This window comes from Ylistrum balloti, unplaced genomic scaffold, assembly GCF_031769215.1.
Source record: "Ylistrum balloti isolate Yb309-2 unplaced genomic scaffold, AGI_CSIRO_Ybal_v1 Utg371210, whole genome shotgun sequence".
Taxonomy (NCBI): domain Eukaryota; kingdom Metazoa; phylum Mollusca; class Bivalvia; order Pectinida; family Pectinidae; genus Ylistrum; species Ylistrum balloti.
In genome coordinates this window covers 106878-133514 of record NW_026782657.1, presented here as the reverse complement: position 1 = coordinate 133514, position 26637 = coordinate 106878, and the positions used below count along the sequence as shown (strand labels likewise).

Below are 26637 nucleotides of genomic sequence, written 5' to 3'. Positions count from 1 at the left end.
ACAACCAGAATTACTTACGATCATCAAACACGTGCAATGTTTTATATCAAACAAGTTATATTCTGGAAACACTTCTTTCAACAAAAATGTGTGTTTTAATTTTTTTTTTTTCAGTTGATCATCCGGTACAACCATTGCAATTGTATTGTTCATATCTATACTGCAAGAAATAGGTATAGACAAACGTGGAATAAAAAAGGACGTCGAAAAACTGGTATTGACAACAAAATTATGTTTCACACATAAAAATTTAATTTTGTAAATGAAAATATTTCAAATATTTCCTTCTTAAATAGCCTATGCAAGCTACCCTACACATTACAAACCTTCAATCTTCTATATGTCCACTAGAGATCGAATCAAGAACAGGTCTTTAGACTTACTAACCATACACTCTACTGATTGTGCTAAAGAGAAGTTCTCCCTAGCCAAGCAGTATAGCATAAATGTAGATTAAGAGTTATCTCCCTTACATATTACAGCCAAGATATTCGTTACCATTTCCACTGTATGAATAAGAATTTAACATTTAAACAAAAGTGCTACAGACAGCATATGTCTAGTACCATTTGAGTAAAATCAGATAAGTCTGTTCCTTTAATTGAGGGTTTTCTGGGTAAAACCATGTTTACGAAGTCACCATACCTACCTGCATGATTCAAACCTTAGGCAATTCCCTCGGACTTCCAACACTACTCGCCCGAAACAAATTGAACGCACCCCGGAAGTGCTTCCGGTACCTGCGCATGACAGACACCAGTATTCTTTCAAAGCCATAAGCTTAGTACTGACTCTGTGTGGAAGGAGGGTGGGTTCATGCAGGTAGGTATGGTGACTTCGTAAACAGGGGTTTTACCCAGAAAACCCTCAGTTTACTTTAGTCCCCATACCTACCTGCATGAGTCAAACCTTAGGCAAACACAGAATTTGTAGCCTATAAAGGAGGTGGGTAGAGCCAGTCCAACTAACTTCCTATGAACAAAATATTACCTCCTAATAGGTCCGTCTGCCTTTCCTGTTCACCACTGACTGCAATATGACTGCCCTGGCAAACTGGCCTTCCGGTTTCCAAATGTCTTTCAAGTAGAAAGAGGTGAAGGTGGTTTCCTTCGCCCAATGCGCTGCCTTCACAATTTCTGAGATGGGCACCTTAGAAAAGAGTGCCCGGGACGTGGCCAGACGGCGAGTATCATGAGCCCTGGCCAGACGAACACCCTCCTCATTTGCTGACTCATACCAAAATTTCACCACCGACACAATCCATCGTGCAATGGAGTCTTTTGATGCCTCTTTTTGATTTCCGTCCTGATATGTAAGAAACAAACGTTTTTTTGTTTGTTTTTTTTTATCGCTCCTTATGTCCTGTAATCTTCTAATATACATCTTCAAAGCTCTATAAGGACACAACTTCAAATCCTCCTCCTCCTCAGTAGCAAAATTTAAAAATTTCGGAAGGAAAAAGGGCTCCCATGGTTTTCCAAGCCGCTGATTTTTAGTCAAGAACTGAATGTTGGGTAACAGATGAATCCCTGCCTGCTCCCAACGGATATGATCTTGTTCCACTGATAATGCATGTAACTCACTTGCTCGTGCAGCAGATGCCACAACCAACAGAAATAATGTCTTTAATGTAAGCCATTTTAAGGATGCTTCCCCCATAGGCGAAAAGGGTGACCGAGTCAACCTGAGTAGTACAAGCGGCAAACTCCAATTGGGTACCATAGACCTACACTCTGGTCTGGTATTAGACCTTAAAGCAGTCGCGACAAGTCCCTATCGGTACCAATGGAATCTCCATGAGTGTGAATGACTGCTATAGCTGTTCTATATCCTCCTAGTGTAGATATCTTAAAACCTTTACTCTGGTGTAAATACAAAAGAAAGTCCGCTATCTCAGTTACCGTTGGCAAACTGGGATCAATCTGTCGTTCCTCACACCAGCTGCTATAACATCGGATTCGCGCATTGTAGACTGCCTGTGTAGAAGGTCTCCGAGAAGCGGAGATCGCTTGAGCAACCTCCTGCGAAAACCCTCTTGAAGCATAGGTCTGTTTGACACTTTACATACCGTGAATCGGAACATCCCTGGATCCGGATGTACTAGCTTGCCTCTTTGCTGAGTCAGCAGCCTGTCGTTGAGTGAAAGCTCTCTTGGGTAATCCGCCAGAAGCTCTAGCAGCTGAGGGTACCAAGATTGACGTGGCCATCTCGGTGCTACTAGAAGTATCACGCAATCCTCTCGAGATATTTTCCTGAGAACATGAGGAATCAGTATTGTTGGTGGAAATGCATAAGCGAACATTCCCTTTTCATAGGGTCTAAACTACCAGGAGCTCCCTATAAGATATGAGCTGAGGAAAAAACCCCTTCCGATTTTTGTGACACTTGAGATACCCTATCGTTATCTGACACTGAATCTAACTCATCCAAGTCCTCCTCCCTGACACTCGATTGTTGCCGTTCACCAACAAACTTATCAAAACGACTCGGCCTACTTCCCGCCGGCCGAATACGAGTCATATCCTCCCCATTTACCTGGGGTTGTACCGCTGGAAATGGTTGCGAGGAAACGTTACTGGCAAAGAAGTTTGTTAACTGGGATGAAATCAAATGTTCGATGAGTCCCCGAGTGGTGTCGTCCAATGAAGGATTACCTACCGTACTCGCCGGCGGTGTGATCCCGTCTAGACTCCTACGTGGGGCCCGCACAGCCGCCCGAGTCTCCGACGTTTCCAAGCCTGTATTTAGGGGACTCATTCCACCCCGGGCTTCTGTTGCGGACTTTCCTCTTGATGGTCGGCCTCCTGTCGACTTTTCCACCATCTTGTCGAAGATGGCCCATTTTTCCGCCGACCACTCGCTACAAACCCCGTACGTGAAAACCTTGTTGCAGACACGATGTCTAAAACATTTTTCGTGGTCGCCCAGTATGTTCCATCTTTTCCGAGCCAAAAACACGTGTTGGATAAAATGGCGCCCGAAAGAATACTGGTGTCTGTCATGCGCAGGTACCGGAAGTACTTCCGGGGCGCGTTCAATTTGTTTCGGGAGAGTAGTGATGGAAGTCCGAGGGAATTGCCTAAGGTTTGACTCATGCAGGTAGGTATGGGGACTGAAGTAAACTAATTGAATTATGAAGCATATGTCTCAGTAGAATGCCTCACACAAGATATTTTGTCACAAAGGGTATTTTTATTAGAGGTTTAACTGATAAAACAAAAGAGAAGTCGAGATATCGATATACTGCTTGCAAGGTTGGTGTTCTTATTTTTCAAATTGTTTATGGTCGAGGGTTAGCGCGAACGCAGACCCCCACACTAAAAAATAGCGTACCCGAGTAATCCGCATTTGGGATTATCGCAGGGTTCAGCCCGACCGGAGTGCAATGGAAGGGCCTCGACCTGGGGGAACCGCCTTGCTGATCACGGTATCCCCTGTACCAGGTAAGTATGAGTTGTTACTGTAAAAGAGAATATATAAACTGAATGTAAAATTTTACAGACAAGGTATTTAAAAATTACCATATGGAAAGAGAAAAATGTGTATAACTAAAATAAACTGAAATACTATCTTAAATGCTTTCATAAAAATAGTATCATTATTATATTGTATAATATGATGTAAATATTGCATTACTTTATTACATAAAAAGTATCTTATTTGACAAATTTTATCTCAGTTACATGTTTTGGAAGAGGGGAAGTAACTCTAGGGATTGTGTTGCCGCTGACAAAGCGCAGTGAGACAACATGTTAAGAAACAAAGAACATGTTGGTGTGTTCTGCTTCCTTAGATATCGATTTTATATCCGTACCATTACAACAACAACAACAACTATAATTAGAATAATAACAATAATAATAGTAACAATAAGATTTAAAACATGCGTAAGTAAATTCAGAGCTAAGAATCATTTACACCTACAAATATTAGTTTTTAGCCAAAATCAGGTAGTTTTTCAACAGCAACTAAGGTTAAGTCATTTTATAATTTGACATCAAAGTAATTGCAAAAGCATTGGTTTTCGGAATGGTCAGCATCGGAATTGTACCAGACCAACTTAAATATAGTTCAATTTGAGTCAAAAATAGACACGGCAGGATCTGCTCTATTCCATCAAAATAGTTACTTATCAATATGTCATGAATTAATTTTAAAAATGACAACATTGGTTTCGCTTATCATTTTTGTAACTTATCTTTAAAACGTCAAGATACATGTAAAGTAAGATAATATCAGATATATTGTATTATGACATCTGTATCAAAATTGTTTATACACGTGAGGGATTTAAATTGCTTTAACATATAAAATACATAATCACTCAACATTGACCTGTAGGGCTTATGTCAATGCTCAAATTGTACCACTTCCTAATTTTGTAATTTGTATTTTAATAATGTCAAAGAAAAATGTTTAGAATCTTATCAAAGTACTTTATCTGTGGTTGGTTTTGAATAGAAATCCCGTCTTTATACAGATGTCTGGAAATGATAAAAAAAAAAGTTAATTTGATCAAATCCCCATCTCACCGCTGAAAAGTCCATGATTCCAGACAACGTATTTATTGCTGTTAGGTCCTATTTCTACATATATAGGCATGGGTTACTTTACACTGAAGTGATTTTAAGTTAAATTAAATTCAGTTTTTTTTCATCCAATGTACAGTGGGGGAAAATACTAAATGATTTTCAATAGAATATTAACTTGTACAAATAATTCCAATAATTTTTTTATATTTCTCTAGGCAAACTAACTAAACAAGAGAAAACCTCTGAAAAGAACCAGTTCCCAACAGAACAACCAGAATTACTTACGATCATCAAACACGTGCAATGTTTTATATCAAACAAGTTATATTCTGGAAACACTTCTTTCAACAAAAATGTGTGTTTTAATTTTTTTTTTCAGTTGATCATCCGGTACAACCATTGCAATTGTATTGTTCATATCTATACTGCAAGAAATAGGTATAGACAAACGTGGAATAAAAAAGGACGTCGAAAAACTGGTATTGACAACAAAATTATGTTTCACACATAAAAATTTAATTTTGTAAATGAAAATATTTCAAATATTTCCTTCTTAAATAGCCTATGCAAGCTACCCTACACATTACAAACCTTCAATCTTCTATATGTCCACTAGAGATCGAATCAAGAACAGGTCTTTAGACTTACTAACCATACACTCTACTGATTGTGCTAAAGAGAAGTTCTCCCTAGCCAAGCAGTATAGCATGAATGTAGATTAAGAGTTATCTCCCTTACATATTACAGCCAAGATATTCGTTACCATTTCCACTGTATGAATAAGAATTTAACATTTAAACAAAAGTGCTACAGACAGCATATGTCTAGTACCATTTGAGTAAAATCATATAAGTCTGTTCCTTTAATTGAGGGTTTTCTGGGTAAAACCATGTTTACGAAGTCACCATACCTACCTGCATGATTCAAACCTTAGGCAATTCCCTCGGACTTCCAACACTACTCGCCCGAAACAAATTGAACGCACCCCGGAAGTGCTTCCGGTACCTGCGCATGACAGACACCAGTATTCTTTCAAAGCCATAAGCTTAGTACTGACTCTGTGTGGAAGGAGGGTGGGTTCATGCAGGTAGGTATGGTGACTTCGTAAACAGGGGTTTTACCCAGAAAACCCTCAGTTTACTTTAGTCCCCATACCTACCTGCATGAGTCAAACCTTAGGCAAACACAGAATTTGTAGCCTATAAAGGAGGTGGGTAGAGCCAGTCCAACTAACTTCCTATGAACAAAATATTACCTCCTAATAGGTCCGTCTGCCTTTCCTGTTCACCACTGACTGCAATATGACTGCCCTGGCAAACTGGCCTTCCGGTTTCCAAATGTCTTTCAAGTAGAAAGAGGTGAAGGTGGTTTCCTTCGCCCAATGCGCTGCCTTCACAATTTCTGAGATGGGCACCTTAGAAAAGAGTGCCCGGGACGTGGCCAGACGGCGAGTATCATGAGCCCTGGCCAGACGAACACCCTCCTCATTTGCTGACTCATACCAAAATTTCACCACCGACACAATCCATCGTGCAATGGAGTCTTTTGATGCCTCTTTTTGATTTCCGTCCTGATATGTAAGAAACAAACGTTTTTTTGTTTTGTTTTTTTTTTATCGCTCCTTATGTCCTGTAATCTTCTAATATACATCTTCAAAGCTCTATAAGGACACAACTTCAAATCCTCCTCCTCAGTAGCAAAATTTAAAAATTTCGGAAGGAAAAAGGGCTCCCATGGTTTTCCAAGCCGCTGATTTTTAGTCAAGAACTGAATGTTGGGTAACAGATGAATCCCTGCCTGCTCCCAACGGATATGATCTTGTTCCACTGATAATGCATGTAACTCACTTGCTCGTGCAGCAGATGCCACAACCAACAGAAATAATGTCTTTAATGTAAGCCATTTTAAGGATGCTTCCCCCATAGGCGAAAAGGGTGACCGAGTCAACCTGAGTAGTACAAGCGGCAAACTCCAATTGGGTACCATAGACCTACACTCTGGTCTGGTATTAGACCTTAAAGCAGTCGCGACAAGTCCCTATCGGTACCAATGGAATCTCCATGAGTGTGAATGACTGCTATAGCTGTTCTATATCCTCCTAGTGTAGATATCTTAAAACCTTTACTCTGGTGTAAATACAAAAGAAAGTCCGCTATCTCAGTTACCGTTGGCAAACTGGGATCAATCTGTCGTTCCTCACACCAGCTGCTATAACATCGGATTCGCGCATTGTAGACTGCCTGTGTAGAAGGTCTCCGAGAAGCGGAGATCGCTTGAGCAACCTCCTGCGAAAACCCTCTTGAAGCATAGGTCTGTTTGACACTTTACATACCGTGAATCGGAACATCCCTGGATCCGGATGTACTAGCTTGCCTCTTTGCTGAGTCAGCAGCCTGTCGTTGAGTGAAAGCTCTCTTGGGTAATCCGCCAGAAGCTCTAGCAGCTGAGGGTACCAAGATTGACGTGGCCATCTCGGTGCTACTAGAAGTATCACGCAATCCTCTCGAGATATTTTCCTGAGAACATGAGGAATCAGTATTGTTGGTGGAAATGCATAAGCGAACATTCCCTTTTCATAGGGTCTAAACTACCAGGAGCTCCCTATAAGATATGAGCTGAGGAAAAAACCCCTTCCGATTTTTGTGACACTTGAGATACCCTATCGTTATCTGACACTGAATCTAACTCATCCAAGTCCTCCTCCCTGACACTCGATTGTTGCCGTTCACCAACAAACTTATCATTGCAGACACGACTGTCTAAAACATTTTTCGTGGTCGCCCAGTATGTTCCATCTTTTCCGAGCCGAAAACACGTGTTGGATGAAATGGCGCAAAAGAATACTGGCGTCTCCCTACCGGAAGTACTTCCCGCGTTCAATTTGTTTCGGGAGAGTAGTGATGGAAGTCAGGGAATTGCCTCCCAAGGTATGGGGACTGAAGTAAACTAATTGAATTATGAAATATGTCTCAGTAGAATGCCTCACACAAGATATTTTGTCACAAAGGGTATTTTTATTAGAGGTTTAACCTTAAAAGTCGCCTTGCAAGGTTGGTTTATGTCAAGCGGTGTGATTTTCCAGTTTCCATGAAGACTCCCATACAAATGACAGTGTTGGACCCCCATACTGAAAACTATAGCAAGCAATATCTTCTAGGGGCACAGTTACTGAAGTAGACTAAACGAAATGTTCCAAGGATTGATAAATGCATGTAAAACAAAATACTGGGGAATGGTAGAGCCACGTTTTGAATTATGAAGCATTTCACCAAAAACTTCAAAATAAAATCTGTCGGTTTCATCACAGTTAGCTTGAGCGTATCCGCGAGTAATCCGAATGCTTTCTAACTCATCCTCGAATTACTCGATTTTTGTGTTAAAGATAAGTTTCTCATTTTCCATAAATCTAAGGTCCATTGAAGAAAATCTGGGGGTATCCCCTGTCCAGAATCAGTGCCTTACACTTACTGCGTAAAAGAGAATATATAAACTGAATGCAACCTTTTTCCCAATAAAGATTACCCTTGCCTTATGATGGAAGGAGTATAGAAATAAACATTAACAATAACGGACGCAACGGTATTGTTTAATAAAATCCTGGGCTTTCATAAGAAAACACATTAAGGTCTTTATTGAAGTATGTTAACGTATTACATACAAATTTTTTCAAGCAGTTACTTAGTCTGTTTGTTATCAAAAGGGGAAGTGTTTAAGAGAGATATTTTGTTTTTCATATCAGAAGAATTACAACAAATAAAGCAATATAGGAAATGGAACATCCCCACACTAAAAAATATCTCCTACAAATTAAAGTACTCTTTAGTGAGACCATCACTACCAGCGGTAGTGACATCATATCAATTTGTTTTTAAGATTTTCAGACGACTGAAACAGGAGTGCAATTTTGTGGTTGGTATTAACCATATAGAATTATTGTAGAGTGAAAATCTAATAACTGTTTCTTAATAAACTGAGTGTAGATATGCTAAGGAACAAGTATCGTTTACCTCTTTACAATACCCAATGATGCGGTCATCCCAATTTTCCAAAAGAACCTGTCTTTGAAAAAGCAAAAAGTATCTGAAAACTTCTGTCATTTAAAACAAGTATTGTTCAGTTTCGGGAAAACTTTTCTGCCATCAATCGGTCCGGAGAGTTCCTCACGGTCTAAATTACCTCATCTGACTTTATTTTGTATTCCTGAAAATATTTTGTAATAAGGTAGACCACGTTTTGGATTATTTTGACTCATAGATGTAAAATAATTGTAGTACATTTATAATTCTGAAGTTATAAAATATTTAAAATCAACGCACATGCATTGTTGATGTATAAAAAACAATACAGAAAACATAGCAAATTTTTCATAACTTATTAATACCAAATAAATATATTTTTTGAATATGACTTTTACAAGCGTACCTCCTTGAAAAAAATAGACCCTCACCATATAAAGAAACATAGGGTACAAAGTGTTTGCCCAGTATGATTTTTGTCACAAATAGAAAGTGCTTGACGATAATGTATACTGATATGTCTTCTTCTGATCTGTGTCAGAGATATGAGTGAAAGCGGGTAGCAGAACTTTATGAGGGTCAAATCTGGCCATACTATATCCGCAATCCTCTCTCCTTGAGAACATGAGGAATCAGTATTGTTGGTGGAAATGCATAAGCGAACATTCCCTTTTCATAGGGTGGAGCTCCCTATAAGATATGAGCTGAGGAAAAAACCCCTTCCGATTTTTGTGACACTTGAGATACCCTATCGCTATCTGACACTGAATCTAACTCATCCAAGTCCTCCTCCCTGACACTCGATTGTTGCCGTTCACCAACAAACTTATCAAAACGACTCGGCCTACTTCCCGCCGGCCGAATACGAGTCATATCCTCCCCATTTACCTGGGGTTGTACCGCTGGAAATGGTTGCGAAAACGTTACTGGCAAAGAAGTTTGTTAACTGGGATGAAATCAAATGTTCGATGAGTCCCCGAGTGGTGTCGTCCAATGAAGGATTACCTACCGTACTCGCCGGCGGTGTGATCCCGTCTAGACTCCTACGTGGGGCCCGCACAGCCGCCCGAGTCTCCGACGTTTCCAAGCCTGTATTTAGGGGACTCATTCCACCCCGGGCTTCTGTTGCGGACTTTCCTCTTGATGGTCGGCCTCCTGTCGACTTTTCCACCATCTTGTCGAAGATGGCCCATTTTTCCGCCGACCACTCGCTACAAACCCCGTACGTGAAAACCTTGTTGCAGACACGATGTCTAAAACATTTTTCGTGGTCGCCCAGTATGTTCCATCTTTTCCGAGCCAAAAACACGTGTTGGATAAAATGGCGCCCGAAAGAATACTGGTGTCTGTCATGCGCAGGTACCGGAAGTACTTCCGGGGCGCGTTCAATTTGTTTCGGGAGAGTAGTGATGGAAGTCCGAGGGAATTGCCTAAGGTTTGACTCATGCAGGTAGGTATGGGGACTGAAGTAAACTAATTGAATTATGAAGCATATGTCTCAGTAGAATGCCTCACACAAGATATTTTGTCACAAAGGGTATTTTTATTAGAGGTTTAACTGATAAAACAAAAGAGAAGTCGAGATATCGATATACTGCTTGCAAGGTTGGTGTTCTTATTTTTCAAATTGTTTATGGTCGAGGGTTAGCGCGAACGCAGACCCCCACACTAAAAAATAGCGTACCCGAGTAATCCGCATTTGGGATTATCGCAGGGTTCAGCCCGACCGGAGTGCAATGGAAGGGCCTCGACCTGGGGGAACCGCCTTGCTGATCACGGTATCCCCTGTACCAGGTAAGTATGAGTTGTTACTGTAAAAGAGAATATATAAACTGAATGTAAAATTTTACAGACAAGGTATTTAAAAATTACCATATGGAAAGAGAAAAATGTGTATAACTAAAATAAACTGAAATACTATCTTAAATGCTTTCATAAAAATAGTATCATTATTATATTGTATAATATGATGTAAATATTGCATTACTTTATTACATAAAAAGTATCTTATTTGACAAATTTTATCTCAGTTACATGTTTTGGAAGAGGGGAAGTAACTCTAGGGATTGTGTTGCCGCTGACAAAGCGAAGTGAGACAACATGTTAAGAAACAAAGAACATGTTGGTGTGTTCTGCTTCCTTAGATATCGATTTTATATCCGTACCATTACAACAACAACAACAACTATAATTAGAATAATAACAATAATAATAGTAACAATAAGATTTAAAACATGCGTAAGTAAATTCAGAGCTAAGAATCATTTACACCTACAAATATTAGTTTTTAGCTAAAATCAGGTAGTTTTTCAACAGAAACTAAGGTTAAGTCATTTTATAATTTGACATCAAAGTAATTGCAAAAGCATTGGTTTTCGGAATGGTCAGCATCGGAATTGTACCAGACCAACTTAAATATAGTTCAATTTGAGTCAAAAATAGACGACACGGCAGGATCTGCTCTATTCCATCAAAATAGTTACTTATCAATATGTCATGAATTAATTTTAAAAATGACAACATTGGTTTCGCTTATCATATTTGTATCTTATCTTTAAAACGTCAAGATACATGTAAAGTAAGATAATATCAGATATATTGTATTATGACATCTGTATCAAAATTGTTTATACACGTGAGGGATTTAAATTGCTTTAACATATAAAATACATAATCACTCAACATTGACCTGTAGGGCTTATGTCAATGCTCAAATTGTACCACTTCCTAATTTTGTAATTTGTATTTTAATAATGTCAAAGAAAAATGTTTAGAATCTTATCAAAGTACTTTATCTGTGGTTGGTTTTGAATAGAAATCCCGTCTTTATACAGATGTCTGGAAATGATAAAAAAAAAAGTTAATTTGATCAAATCCCCATCTCACCGCTGAAAAGTCCATGATTCCAGACAACGTATTTATTGCTGTTAGGTCCTATTTCTACATATATAGGCATGGGTTACTTTACACTGAAGTGATTTTAAGTTAAATTAAATTCAGTTTTTTTTCATCCAATGTACAGTGGGGGAAAATACTAAATGATTTTCAATAGAATATTAACTTGTACAAATAATTCCAATAATTTTTTTATATTTCTCTAGGCAAACTAACTAAACAAGAGAAAACCTCTGAAAAGAACCAGTTCCCAACAGAACAACCAGAATTACTTACGATCATCAAACACGTGCAATGTTTTATATCAAACAAGTTATATTCTGGAAACACTTCTTTCAACAAAAATGTGTGTTTTAATTTTTTTTTTTCAGTTGATCATCCGGTACAACCATTGCAATTGTATTGTTCATATCTATACTGCAAGAAATAGGTATAGACAAACGTGGAATAAAAAAGGACGTCGAAAAACTGGTATTGACAACAAAATTATGTTTCACACATAAAAATTTAATTTTGTAAATGAAAATATTTCAAATATTTCCTTCTTAAATAGCCTATGCAAGCTACCCTACACATTACAAACCTTCAATCTTCTATATGTCCACTAGAGATCGAATCAAGAACAGGTCTTTAGACTTACTAACCATACACTCTACTGATTGTGCTAAAGAGAGGTTCTCCCTAGCCAAGCAGTATAGCATGAATGTAGATTAAGAGTTATCTCCCTTACATATTACACCCGAGATATTCGTTACCATTTCCACTTTATGAATAAGAATTTAACATTTAAACAAAAGTGCTACAGACAGCATATGTCTAGTACCATTTGAGTAAAATCATATAAGTCTGTTCCTTTAATTGAGGGTTTTCTGTGTAAAACCATGTTTACGAAGTCACCATACCTACCTGCATGATTCAAACCTTAGGCAATTCCCTCGGACTTCCAACACTACTCGCCCGAAACAAATTGAACGCGCCCCGGAAGTGCTTCCGGTACCTGCGCATGACAGACACCAGTATTCTTTCAAAGCCATAAGCTTAGTACTGACTCTGTGTGAAAGGAGGGTGGGTTCATGCAGGTAGGTATGGTGACTTCGTAAACAGGGGTTTTACCCAGAAAACCCTCAGTTTACTTTAGTCCCCATACCTACCTGCATGAGTCAAACCTTAGGCAAACACAGAATTTGTAGCCTATAAAGGAGGTGGGTAGAGCCAGTCCAACTAACTTCCTATGAACAAAATATTACCTCCTAATAGGTCCGCCTGCCTTTCCTGTTCACCACTGACTGCAATATGACTGTCCTGGCAAACTGGCCTTCCGGTTTCCAAATGTCTTTCAAGTAGAAAGAGGTGAAGGTGGTTTCCTTCGCCCAATGCGCTGCCTTCACAATTTCTGAGATGGGCACCTTAGAAAAGAGTGCCCGGGACGTGGCCAGACGGCGAGTATCATGAGCCCTGGCCAGACGAACACCCTCCTCATTTGCTGACTCATACCAAAATTTCACCACCGACACAATCCATCGTGCAATGGAGTCTTTTGATGCCTCTTTTTGATTTCCGTCCTGATATGTAAGAAACAAACTTTTTTTTTTTTTTTTTTTATCGCCCCTTATGTCCTGTAATCTTCTAATATACATCTTCAAAGCTCTATAAGGACACAACTTCAAATCCTCCTCCTCAGTAGCAAAATTTAAAAATTTCGGAAGGAAAAAGGGCTCCCATGGTTTTCCAAGCCGCCGATTTTTAGTCAAGAACTGAATGTTGGGTAACAGATGAACCCCTGCCTGCTCCCAACGGATATGATCTTGTTCCACTGATAATGCATGTAACTCACTTGCTCGTGCAGCAGATGCCACAACCAACAGAAATAATGTCTTTAATGTAAGCCATTTTAAGGATGCTTCCCCCATAGGCGAAAAGGGTGACCGAGTCAACCTGAGTAGTACAAGCGGCAAACTCCAATTGGGTACCATAGACCTACACTCTGGTCTGGTATTAGACCTTAAAGCAGTCGCGACAAGTCCCTATCGGTACCATTGGAATCTCCATGAGTGTGAATGACTGCTATAGCTGTTCTATATCCTCCTAGTGTAGATATCTTAAAACCTTTACTCTGGTGTAAATACAAAAGAAAGTCCGCTATCTCAGTTACCGTTGCCAAACTGGGATCAATCTGTCGTTCCTCACACCAGCTGCTATAACATCGGATTCGCGCATTGTAGACTGCCTGTGTAGAAGGTCTCCGAGAAGCGGAGATCGCTTGAGCAACCTCCTGCGAAAACCCTCTTGAAGCATAGGTCTGTTTGACACTTTACATACCGTGAATCGGAACATCCCTGGATCCGGATGTACTAGCTTGCCTCTTTGCTGAGTCAGCAGCCTGTCGTTGAGTGAAAGCTCTCTTGGGTAATCCGCCAGAAGCTCTAGCAGCTGAGGGTACCAAGATTGACGTGGCCATCTCGGTGCTACTAGAAGTATCACGCAATCCTCTCGAGATATTTTCCTGAGAACATGAGGAATCAGTATTGTTGGTGGAAATGCATAAGCGAACATTCCCTTTTCATAGGGTCTAAACTACCAGGAGCTCCCTATAAGATATGAGCTGAGGAAAAAACCCCTTCCGATTTTTGTGACACTTGAGATACCCTATCGCTATCTGACACTGAATCTAACTCATCCAAGTCCTCCTCCCTGACACTCGATTGTTGCCGTTCACCAACAAACTTATCAAAACGACTCGGCCTACTTCCCGCCGGCCGAATACGAGTCATATCCTCCCCATTTACCTGGGGTTGTACCCCTGGAAATGGTTGCGAGGAAACGTTACTGGCAAAGAAGTTTGTTAACTGGGATGAAATCAAATTTTCGATGAGTCCCCGAGTGGTGTCGTCCAATGAAGGATTACCTACCGTACTCGCCGGCGGTGTGATCCCGTCTAGACTCCTACGTGGGGCCCGCACAGCCGCCCGAGTCTCCGACGTTTCCAAGCCTGTATTTAGGGGACTCATTCCACCCCGGGCTTCTGTTGCGGACTTTCCTCTTGATGGTCGGCCTCCTGTCGACTTTTCCACCATCTTGTCGAAGATGGCCCATTTTTCCGCCGACCACTCGCTACAAACCCCGTACGTGAAAACCTTGTTGCAGACACGATGTCTAAAACATTTTTCGTGGTCGCCCAGTATGTTCCATCTTTTCCGAGCCGAAAACACGTGTTGGATGAAATGGCGCCCGAAAGAATACTGGTGTCTGTCATGCGCAGATACCGGAAGTACTTCCGGGGCGCGTTCAATTTGTTTCGGGAGAGTAGTGATGGAAGTCCGAGGGAATTGCCTAAGGTTTGACTCATGCAGGTAGGTATGGGGACTGAAGTAAACTAATTGAATTATGAAGCATATGTCTCAGTAGAATGCCTCACACAAGATATTTTGTCACAAAGGGTATTTTTATTAGAGGTTTAACTGATAAAACAAAAGAGAAGTCGAGATATCGATATACTGCTTGCAAGGTTGGTGTTCTTATTTTTCAAATTGTTTATGGTCGAGGGTTAGCGCGAACGCAGACCCCCACACTAAAAAATAGCGTACCCGAGTAATCCGCATTTGGGATTATCGCAGGGTTCAGCCCGACCGGAGTGCAATGGAAGGGCCTCGACCTGGGGGAACCGCCTTGCTGATCACGGTATCCCCTGTACCAGGTAAGTATGAGTTGTTACTGTAAAAGAGAATATATAAACTGAATGTAAAATTTTACAGACAAGGTATTTAAAAATTACCATATGGAAAGAGAAAAATGTGTATAACTAAAATAAACTGAAATACTATCTTAAATGCTTTCATAAAAATAGTATCATTATTATATTGTATAATATGATGTAAATATTGCATTACTTTATTACATAAAAAGTATCTTATTTGACAAATTTTATCTCAGTTACATGTTTTGGAAGAGGGGAAGTAACTCTAGGGATTGTGTTGCCGCTGACAAAGCGCAGTGAGACAACATGTTAAGAAACAAAGAACATGTTGGTGTGTTCTGCTTCCTTAGATATCGATTTTATATCCGTACCATTACAACAACAACAACAACTATAATTAGAATAATAACAATAATAATAGTAACAATAAGATTTAAAACATGCGTAAGTAAATTCAGAGCTAAGAATCATTTACACCTACAAATATTAGTTTTTAGCCAAAATCAGGTAGTTTTTCAACAGCAACTAAGGTTAAGTCATTTTATAATTTGACATCAAAGTAATTGCAAAAGCATTGGTTTTCGGAATGGTCAGCATCGGAATTGTACCAGACCAACTTAAATATAGTTCAATTTGAGTCAAAAATAGACACGGCAGGATCTGCTCTATTCCATCAAAATAGTTACTTATCAATATGTCATGAATTAATTTTAAAAATGACAACATTGGTTTCGCTTATCATTTTTGTAACTTATCTTTAAAACGTCAAGATACATGTAAAGTAAGATAATATCAGATATATTGTATTATGACATCTGTATCAAAATTGTTTATACACGTGAGGGATTTAAATTGCTTTAACATATGAAATACATAATCACTCAACATTGACCTGTAGGGCTTATGTCAATGCTCAAATTGTACCACTTCCTAATTTTGTAATTTGTATTTTAATAATGTCAAAGAAAAATGTTTAGAATCTTATCAAAGTACTTTATCTGTGGTTGGTTTTGAATAGAAATCCCGTCTTTATACAGATGTCTGGAAATGATAAAAAAAGTTAATTTGATCAAATCCCCATCTCACCGCTGAAAAGTCCATGATTCCAGACAACGTATTTATTGCTGTTAGGTCCTATTTCTACATATATAGGCATGGGTTACTTTACACTGAAGTGATTTTAAGTTAAATTAAATTCAGTTTTTTTTTTCATCCAATGTACAGTGGGGGAAAATACTAAATGATTTTCAATAGAATATTAACTTGTACAAATAATTCCAATAATTTTTTTATATTTCTCTAGGCAAACTAACTAAACAAGAGAAAACCTCTGAAAAGAACGAGTTCCCAACAGAACAACCAGAATTACTTACGATCATCAAACACGTGCAATGTTTTATATCAAACAAGTTATATTCTGGAAACACTTCTTTCAACAAAAATGTGTGTTTTAATTTTTTTTTTTCAGTTGATCATCCGGTACAACCATTGCAATTGTATTGTTCATATCTATACTGCAAGAAATAGGTATAGACAAACGTGGAATAAAAAAGGACGTCGAAAAACTGGTATTGACAACAAAATTATGTTTCACACATAAAAATTTAATTTTGTAAATGAAAATATTTCAAATATTTCCTTCTTAAATAGCCTATGCAAGCTACCCTACACATTACAAACCTTCAATCTTCTATATGTCCACTAGAGATCGAATCAAGAACAGGTCTTTAGACTTACTAACCATACACTCTACTGATTGTGCTAAAGAGAAGTTCTCCCTAGCCAAGCAGTATAGCATAAATGTAGATTAAGAGTTATCTCCCTTACATATTACAGCCAAGATATTCGTTACCATTTCCACTGTATGAATAAGAATTTAACATTTAAACAAAAGTGCTACAGACAGCATATGTCTAGTACCATTTGAGTAAAATCATATAAGTCTGTTCCTTTAATTGAGGGTTTTCTGGGTAAAACCATGTTTACGAAGTCACCATACCTACCTGCATGATTCAAACCTTAGGCAATTCCCTCGGACTTCCAACACTACTCGCCCGAAACAAATTGAACGCACCCCGGAAGTGCTTCCGGTACCTGCGCATGACAGACACCAGTATTCTTTCAAAGCCATAAGCTTAGTACTGACTCTGTGTGGAAGGAGGGTGGGTTCATGCAGGTAGGTATGGTGACTTCGTAAACAGGGGTTTTACCCAGAAAACCCTCAGTTTACTTTAGTCCCCATACCTACCTGCATGAGTCAAACCTTAGGCAAACACAGAATTTGTAGCCTATAAAGGAGGTGGGTAGAGCCAGTCCAACTAACTTCCTATGAACAAAATATTACCTCCTAATAGGTCCGTCTGCCTTTCCTGTTCACCACTGACTGCAATATGACTGCCCTGGCAAACTGGCCTTCCGGTTTCCAAATGTCTTTCAAGTAGAAAGAGGTGAAGGTGGTTTCCTTCGCCCAATGCGCTGCCTTCACAATTTCTGAGATGGGCACCTTAGAAAAGAGTGCCCGGGACGTGGCCAGACGGCGAGTATCATGAGCCCTGGCCAGACGAACACCCTCCTCATTTGCTGACTCATACCAAAATTTCACCACCGACACAATCCATCGTGCAATGGAGTCTTTTGATGCCTCTTTTTGATTTCCGTCCTGATATGTAAGAAACAAACGTTTTTTTGTTTGTTTTTTTTATCGCTCCTTATGTCCTGTAATCTTCTAATATACATCTTCAAAGCTCTATAAGGACACAACTTCAAATCCTCCTCCTCAGTAGCAAAATTTAAAAATTTCGGAAGGAAAAAGGGCTCCCATGGTTTTCCAAGCCGCTGATTTTTAGTCAAGAACTGAATGTTGGGTAACAGATGAATCCCTGCCTGCTCCCAACGGATATGATCTTGTTCCACTGATAATGCATGTAACTCACTTGCTCGTGCAGCAGATGCCACAACCAACAGAAATAATGTCTTTAATGTAAGCCATTTTAAGGATGCTTCCCCCATAGGCGAAAAGGGTGACCGAGTCAACCTGAGTAGTACAAGCGGCAAACTCCAATTGGGTACCATAGACCTACACTCTGGTCTGGTATTAGACCTTAAAGCAGTCGCGACAAGTCCCTATCGGTACCAATGGAATCTCCATGAGTGTGAATGACTGCTATAGCTGTTCTATATCCTCCTAGTGTAGATATCTTAAAACCTTTACTCTGGTGTAAATACAAAAGAAAGTCCGCTATCTCAGTTACCGTTGGCAAACTGGGATCAATCTGTCGTTCCTCACACCAGCTGCTATAACATCGGATTCGCGCATTGTAGACTGCCTGTGTAGAAGGTCTCCGAGAAGCGGAGATCGCTTGAGCAACCTCCTGCGAAAACCCTCTTGAAGCATAGGTCTGTTTGACACTTTACATACCGTGAATCGGAACATCCCTGGATCCGGATGTACACCGACTAGCTTGCCTCTTTGCTGAGTCAGCAGCCTGTCGTTGAGTGAAAGCTCTCTTGGGTAATCCGCCAGAAGCTCTAGCAGCTGAGGGTACCAAGATTGACGTGGCCATCTCGGTGCTACTAGAACTTGTATCACGCAATTAAAACAATCCTCTCGGAAGATATTTTCCTGAGAACATGAGGAATCAGTATTGTTGGTGGAAATGCACAATATAATAATTTACTGAACATTTCCCTTTTCATAGGGTCTAAAAAAGTACGAAAACAGGAGCTCATATAAGATATGAGCTGGAGGAAAAAACCCCTTCCGATTTTTGTGACACTATGAAATACCCTAAATCGTTTCATAAAAAACAATATCAGCCGTATTATACTAATATCATCCAAGTCCTAACACCAACAGTTACAGATTAGGCCAAACCCTGTAGACACTCATTGTTGCCGTTCACCAACAAACTTATCAAAACGACTTAATCATTTCCATTTATTATTTTTAGTAAAAAAAACGGGGGAGCCGACATAATAAAATAACAAAAGAAGAACGATTTTAAGTAATGGTCCCCAACCTGGGGTTTAAACAAACGACATCCAACCGCTAATTATGAAACACAAATGGTTGAGATCCGAGGACGCGCCCCGGAGCCGTGCGCGCTCACGTTACTTCATTTGTAAATAAGTTTGTTAACTGGGATGAAAAAAAATTGTTTTGAATAGAAATCCATACAAGATGTCTGGAAATGATAAAAAAAAAAGTTAATAGTCAAATCCATCTCACCGCTCGTCCATGATTCCAGACAACGTATTTATTACTGTTAAAATATATTTCTACATATATAGGCATGGGTTACTTTACACTGAAGTGATTTTAAGTTAAATTAAATTCAGTTTTTTTTCATCCAATGTACAGTGGGGGAAAATACTAAATGATTTTCAATAGAATATTAACTTGTACAAATAATTCCAATAATTTTTATATTTCTCTAGGCAAACTAACTAAACAAGAGAAAACCTCTGAAGTTGAAAGTCTCCGAAAGAAAACATAGCACAGGTGAAAGTTTAAGTGTAGAAAAACACTGCAATGTTTTATATCAACCAAGGTAAATCCATACTGAAACACTTCTTTAACATGCACTTATTATTTTTACTCATTCCATTATACCCGGGCAAAGAAAAATTATATTTACTGTCTGTATTACTTTCCTCTTGATGGTCGGCCTCCTGTCGAATTTTCCTGTTAATCTTGTCGAAGATGGCCCATTTTTCCGCCGACGACCCATGAATGTCGATTACCAGTTCACCTCGCTACAAACCCCGTACGTGAAAACCTTGTTGCAGACACCTGACCTGTCTAAAACATTTTTCGTGGTCGCCCAAAATTGTGTTCCACACGATCTTTTCCGAGCCAAAAACACGTGTTGGATAAAATGGCGCCCGAAAGAATACTGGTGTCTGTCATGCGCAGATACCGGAAGTACTTCCGGGGCGCGTTCAATTATGTTTCACAGTAGTGATGGAAGTCCGAGGGAATTGCCTAAGGTTTGACTCATGCAGGTAGGTATGGGGACTGAAGTAAACTAATTGAATTATGAAGCATATGTCTCAGTAGAATGCCTCACACAAGATATTTTGTCACAAAGGGTATTTTTATTAGAGGTTTAACTGATAAAACAAAAGAGAAGTCGAGATATCGATATACTGCTTGCAAGGTTGGTGTTCTTATTTTTCAAATTGTTTATGGTCGAGGGTTAGCGCGAACGCAGACCCCCACACTAAAAAATAGCGTACCCGAGTAATCCGCATTTGGGATTATCGCAGGGTTCAGCCCGACCGGAGTGCAATGGAAGGGCCTCGACCTGGGGGAACCGCCTTGCTGATCACGGTATCCCCTGTACCAGGTAAGTATGAGTTGTTACTGTAAAAGAGAATATATAAACTGAATGTAAAATTTTACAGACAAGGTATTTAAAAATTACCATATGGAAAGAGAAAAATGTGTATAACTAAAATAAACTGAAATACTATCTTAAATGCTTTCATAAAAATAGTATCATTATTATATTGTATAATATGATGTAAATATTGCATTACTTTATTACATAAAAAGTATCTTATTTGACAAATTTTATCTCAGTTACATGTTTTGGAAGAGGGGAAGTAACTCTAGGGATTGTGTTGCCGCTGACAAAGCGCAGTGAGACAACATGTTAAGAAACAAAGAACATGTTGGTGTGTTCTGCTTCCTTAGATATCGATTTTATATCCGTACCATTACAACAACAACAACAACTATAATTAGAATAATAACAATAATAATAGTAACAATAAGATTTAAAACATGCGTAAGTAAATTCAGAGCTAAGAATCATTTACACCTACAAATATTAGTTTTTAGCCAAAATCAGGTAGTTTTTCAACAGCAACTAAGGTTAAGTCATTTTATAATTTGACATCAAAGTAATTGCAAAAGCATTGGTTTTCGGAATGGTCAGCATCGGAATTGTACCAGACCAACTTAAATATAGTTCAATTTGAGTCAAAAATAGACACGGCAGGATCTGCTCTATTCCATCAAAATAGTTACTTATCAATATGTCATGAATTAATTTTAAAAATGACAACATTGGTTTCGCTTATCATTTTTGTAACTTATCTTTAAAACGTCAAGATACATGTAAAGTAAGATAATATCAGATATATTGTATTATGACATCTGTATCAAAATTGTTTATACACGTGAGGGATTTAAATTGCTTTAACATATGAAATACATAATCACTCAACATTGACCTGTAGGGCTTATGTCAATGCTCAAATTGTACCACTTCCTAATTTTGTAATTTGTATTTTAATAATGTCAAAGAAAAATGTTTAGAATCTTATCAAAGTACTTTATCTGTGGTTGGTTTTGAATAGAAATCCCGTCTTTATACAGATGTCTGGAAATGATAAAAAAAGTTAATTTGATCAAATCCCCATCTCACCGCTGAAAAGTCCATGATTCCAGACAACGTATTTATTGCTGTTAGGTCCTATTTCTACATATATAGGCATGGGTTACTTTACACTGAAGTGATTTTAAGTTAAATTAAATTCAGTTTTTTTTTCATCCAATGTACAGTGGGGGAAAATACTAAATGATTTTCAATAGAATATTAACTTGTACAAATAATTCCAATAATTTTTTTATATTTCTCTAGGCAAACTAACTAAACAAGAGAAAACCTCTGAAAAGAACGAGTTCCCAACAGAACAACCAGAATTACTTACGATCATCAAACACGTGCAATGTTTTATATCAAACAAGTTATATTCTGGAAACACTTCTTTCAACAAAAATGTGTGTTTTAATTTTTTTTTCAGTTGATCATCCGGTACAACCATTGCAATTGTATTGTTCATATCTATACTGCAAGAAATAGGTATAGACAAACGTGGAATAAAAAAGGACGTCGAAAAACTGGTATTGACAACAAAATTATGTTTCACACATAAAAATTTAATTTTGTAAATGAAAATATTTCAAATATTTCCTTCTTAAATAGCCTATGCAAGCTACCCTACACATTACAAACCTTCAATCTTCTATATGTCCACTAGAGATCGAATCAAGAACAGGTCTTTAGACTTACTAACCATACACTCTACTGATTGTGCTAAAGAGAAGTTCTCCCTAGCCAAGCAGTATAGCATGAATGTAGATTAAGAGTTATCTCCCTTACATATTACAGCCAAGATATTCGTTACCATTTCCACTGTATGAATAAGAATTTAACATTTAAACAAAAGTGCTACAGACAGCATATGTCTAGTACCATTTGAGTAAAATCATATAAGTCTGTTCCTTTAATTGAGGGTTTTCTGGGTAAAACCATGTTTACGAAGTCACCATACCTACCTGCATGATTCAAACCTTAGGCAATTCCCTCGGACTTCCAACACTACTCGCCCGAAACAAATTGAACGCACCCCGGAAGTGCTTCCGGTACCTGCGCATGACAGACACCAGTATTCTTTCAAAGCCATAAGCTTAGTACTGACTCTGTGTGGAAGGAGGGTGGGTTCATGCAGGTAGGTATGGTGACTTCGTAAACAGGGGTTTTACCCAGAAAACCCTCAGTTTACTTTAGTCCCCATACCTACCTGCATGAGTCAAACCTTAGGCAAACACAGAATTTGTAGCCTATAAAGGAGGTGGGTAGAGCCAGTCCAACTAACTTCCTATGAACAAAATATTACCTCCTAATAGGTCCGCTGCCTTTCCTGTTCACCACTGACTGCAATATGACTGCCCTGGCAAACTGGCCTTCCGGTTTCCAAATGTCTTTCAAGTAGAAAGAGGTGAAGGTGGTTTCCTTCGCCCAATGCGCTGCCTTCACAATTTCTGAGATGGGCACCTTAGAAAAGAGTGCCCGGGACGTGGCCAGACGGCGAGTATCATGAGCCCTGGCCAGACGAACACCCTCCTCATTTGCTGACTCATACCAAAATTTCACCACCGACACAATCCATCGTGCAATGGAGTCTTTTGATGCCTCTTTTTGATTTCCGTCCTGATATGTAAGAAACAAACTTTTTTTTTTTTTTTTTTTTTATCGCCCCTTATGTCCTGTAATCTTCTAATATACATCTTCAAAGCTCTATAAGGACACAACTTCAAATCCTCCTCCTCAGTAGCAAAATTTAAAAATTTCGGAAGGAAAAAGGGCTCCCATGGTTTTCCAAGCCGCTGATTTTTAGTCAAGAACTGAATGTTGGGTAACAGATGAACCCCTGCCTGCTCCCAACGGATATGATCTTGTTCCACTGATAATGCATGTAACTCACTTGCTCGTGCAGCAGATGCCACAACCAACAGAAATAATGTCTTTAATGTAAGCCATTTTAAGGATGCTTCCCCCATAGGCGAAAAGGGTGACCGAGTCAACCTGAGTAGTACAAGCGGCAAACTCCAATTGGGTACCATAGACCTACACTCTGGTCTGGTATTAGACCTTAAAGCAGTCGCGACAAGTCCCTATCGGTACCATTGGAATCTCCATGAGTGTGAATGACTGCTATAGCTGTTCTATATCCTCCTAGTGTAGATATCTTAAAACCTTTACTCTGGTGTAAATACAAAAGAAAGTCCGCTATCTCAGTTACCGTTGCCAAACTGGGATCAATCTGTCGTTCCTCACACCAGCTGCTATAACATCGGATTCGCGCATTGTAGACCGCCTGTGTAGAAGGTCTCCGAGAAGCGGAGATCGCTTGAGCAACCTCCTGCGAAAACCCTCTTGAAGCATAGGTCTGTTTGACACTTTACATACCGTGAATCGGAACATCCCTGGATCCGGATGTACTAGCTTGCCTCTTTGCTGAGTCAGCAGCCTGTCGTTGAGTGAAAGCTCTCTTGGGTAATCCGCCAGAAGCTCTAGCAGCTGAGGGTACCAAGATTGACGTGGCCATCTCGGTGCTACTAGAAGTATCACGCAATCCTCTCGAGATATTTTCCTGAGAACATGAGGAATCAGTATTGTTGGTGGAAATGCATAAGCGAACATTCCCTTTTCATAGGGTCTAAACTACCAGGAGCTCCCTATAAGATATGAGCTGAGGAAAAAACCCCTTCCGATTTTTGTGACACTTGAGATACCCTATCGCTATCTGACACTGAATCTAACTCATCCAAGTCCTCCTCCCTGACACTCGATTGTTGCCGTTCACCAACAAACTTATCAAAACGACTCGGCCTACTTCCCGCCGGCCGAATACGAGTCATATCCTCCCCATTTACCTGGGGTTGTACCCCTGGAAATGGTTGCGAGGAAACGTTACTGGCAAAGAAGTTTGTTAACTGGGATGAAATCAAATTTTCGATGAGTCCCCGAGTGGTGTCGTCCAATGAAGGATTACCTACCGTACTCGCCGGCGGTGTGATCCCGTCTAGACTCCTACGTGGGGCCCGCACAGCCGCCCGAGTCTCCGACGTTTCCAAGCCTGTATTTAGGGGACTCATTCCACCCCGGGCTTCTGTTGCGGACTTTCCTCTTGGTGGTCGGCCTCCTGTCGACTTTTCCACCATCTTGTCGAAGATGGCCCATTTTTCCGCCGACCACTCGCTACAAACCCCGTACGTGAAAACCTTGTTGCAGACACGATGTCTAAAACATTTTTCGTGGTCGCCCAGTATGTTCCATCTTTTCCGAGCCGAAAACACGTGTTGGATGAAATGGCGCCCGAAAGAATACTGGTGTCTGTCATGCGCAGATACCGGAAGTACTTCCGGGGCGCGTTCAATTTGTTTCGGGAGAGTAGTGATGGAAGTCCGAGGGAATTGCCTAAGGTTTGACTCATGCAGGTAGGTATGGGGACTGAAGTAAACTAATTGAATTATGAAGCATATGTCTCAGTAGAATGCCTCACACAAGATATTTTGTCACAAAGGGTATTTTTATTAGAGGTTTAACTGATAAAACAAAAGAGAAGTCGAGATATCGATATACTGCTTGCAAGGTTGGTGTTCTTATTTTTCAAATTGTTTATGGTCGAGGGTTAGCGCGAACGCAGACCCCCACACTAAAAAATAGCGTACCCGAGTAATCCGCATTTGGGATTATCGCAGGGTTCAGCCCGACCGGAGTGCAATGGAAGGGCCTCGACCTGGGGGAACCTTTTTTTAAGTTTCATAAAAAAAAGTTTATTAACATATATACAGGTAAAAACGTCACGAGACAGACCCCAATGACGCCAGCGACTGATGTACAACCGGTAGCCCCGGTAAAGTGCCATTATCCTTACATCCTAAGATGGACAAGATATGTAAACGAAGTTACCTGGTTACACGATAGTTAACATAATTAATATGTTAAGAATAATGACAATTATCGGTATTAATTGACATAATTCACAGCAGGTTTCTTGATTATAACGGGAGATTGATGTTTAGGTCGTCATCCCGCAAGGTACAGAAAATATCAGTAGTACACCAATACTCAGAGAAAGTGTTTCTGGAAAAGCGAGTAAAATCAGACTTAATGCGAAGAATAACATTGCTGAGAAAGTGACAGACGAGCGAATCAGAAGAAGGAGACTTTTTGTCATATTTTTTAACACAACGTATATGCCAAATGGACGATAGGGATTCTGCCACTAGAAAAAGGACAAGAGACTTTACTTTTAGAGTTAGACATACTGGTGAATGAAAATGCCAAAGTGCCGAATCAGTTGGGATCTTGTTCTCTGAGATCTGGTGTATCCAAGAATTTACCAAGGATACTAACGGCTGAATAAATGAACACTCAAAGAATAAATGTGAAATTGTTTCAAAACCAGTACAAAAAGTACAAAATTTACAGGATTCAACACCATATTTATACATTCGAAAATTCACAGGTAAAATCTCGTGTACTATCTTAAAGACAACATCACGTGAGCGAGTATCTAAAAACTTGTTTGAAATATTGCGAAAAACAATTTTAAAATCAACAGTTGGAAAAATCTTCACAACTCTTGGTGGCTTAGTAATACCAGCTAATAACGTAACGTACAACTCTTTGGTTGTCCCAGACTCAAAATTGGACTTGGGAAAGTCTTTTCTATATTTCTGAAAAATTCCATAAATATAAGAATAAAATGTAGGACACCACTCACTATGTGGAATACTGTTGTCAACAGGTGAAAAATATTCTCGAAAATGTAATGAGAGCCAGTACTTGGTAAAATACTTCCACTTGGCCTCGGTATGTTTGAAAACAAAATCCTGACAATGTTTTAGATAAATGGCTTGAAATTTACTTTTAATGTTAACAATACCAAGTCCACCACTAGTAGTAGAGGCATAGGCTACGGAGCGCGCAAGTGGCTCCGACTTGGAATTCCATAAAAATCTAAACAAAGTTCTCTGTAAAAGATCTAAATAATGCCTTGGCATTATGACGGTAGTACCAATATACCAAAGTTTGCTGCAAGCAAGGACCTTTATAACTATGGACTTTTGTGTTAAAGATAAATTTCGCATTTTCCATAAATCCAAGGTCCTTGAAAATTTCCGAAAAACTGGCTGCCA

At 39.3% G+C, this 26637-nt stretch overlaps 4 non-coding genes and 1 pseudogene across 4 annotated transcripts; all 5 read right to left on the bottom strand.

Annotated features, from left to right (window-relative positions):
- Nucleotides 1-3287: 3287 nt before the first annotated feature.
- LOC132561448 (U1 spliceosomal RNA) lies at nt 3288-3451 on the bottom strand. Its single transcript, XR_009554697.1, has one exon. It is a non-coding gene; the product is annotated as a U1 spliceosomal RNA (small nuclear RNA).
- A 6735-nt stretch (nt 3452-10186) lies between these two features.
- Nucleotides 10187-10350, bottom strand: LOC132561447 (U1 spliceosomal RNA). Its single transcript, XR_009554696.1, has one exon. It is a non-coding gene; the product is annotated as a U1 spliceosomal RNA (small nuclear RNA).
- A 4631-nt stretch (nt 10351-14981) lies between these two features.
- Nucleotides 14982-15145, bottom strand: LOC132561446 (U1 spliceosomal RNA). Its single transcript, XR_009554695.1, has one exon. It is a non-coding gene; the product is annotated as a U1 spliceosomal RNA (small nuclear RNA).
- A 5184-nt stretch (nt 15146-20329) lies between these two features.
- On the bottom strand, nt 20330-20493 carry LOC132561445 (U1 spliceosomal RNA). The gene has a single exon (XR_009554694.1). It is a non-coding gene; the product is annotated as a U1 spliceosomal RNA (small nuclear RNA).
- Nucleotides 20494-25118: 4625 nt separating this feature from the next.
- Nucleotides 25119-25271, bottom strand: LOC132561458 (U1 spliceosomal RNA; annotated as a pseudogene).
- Nucleotides 25272-26637: the final 1366 nt, after the last annotated feature.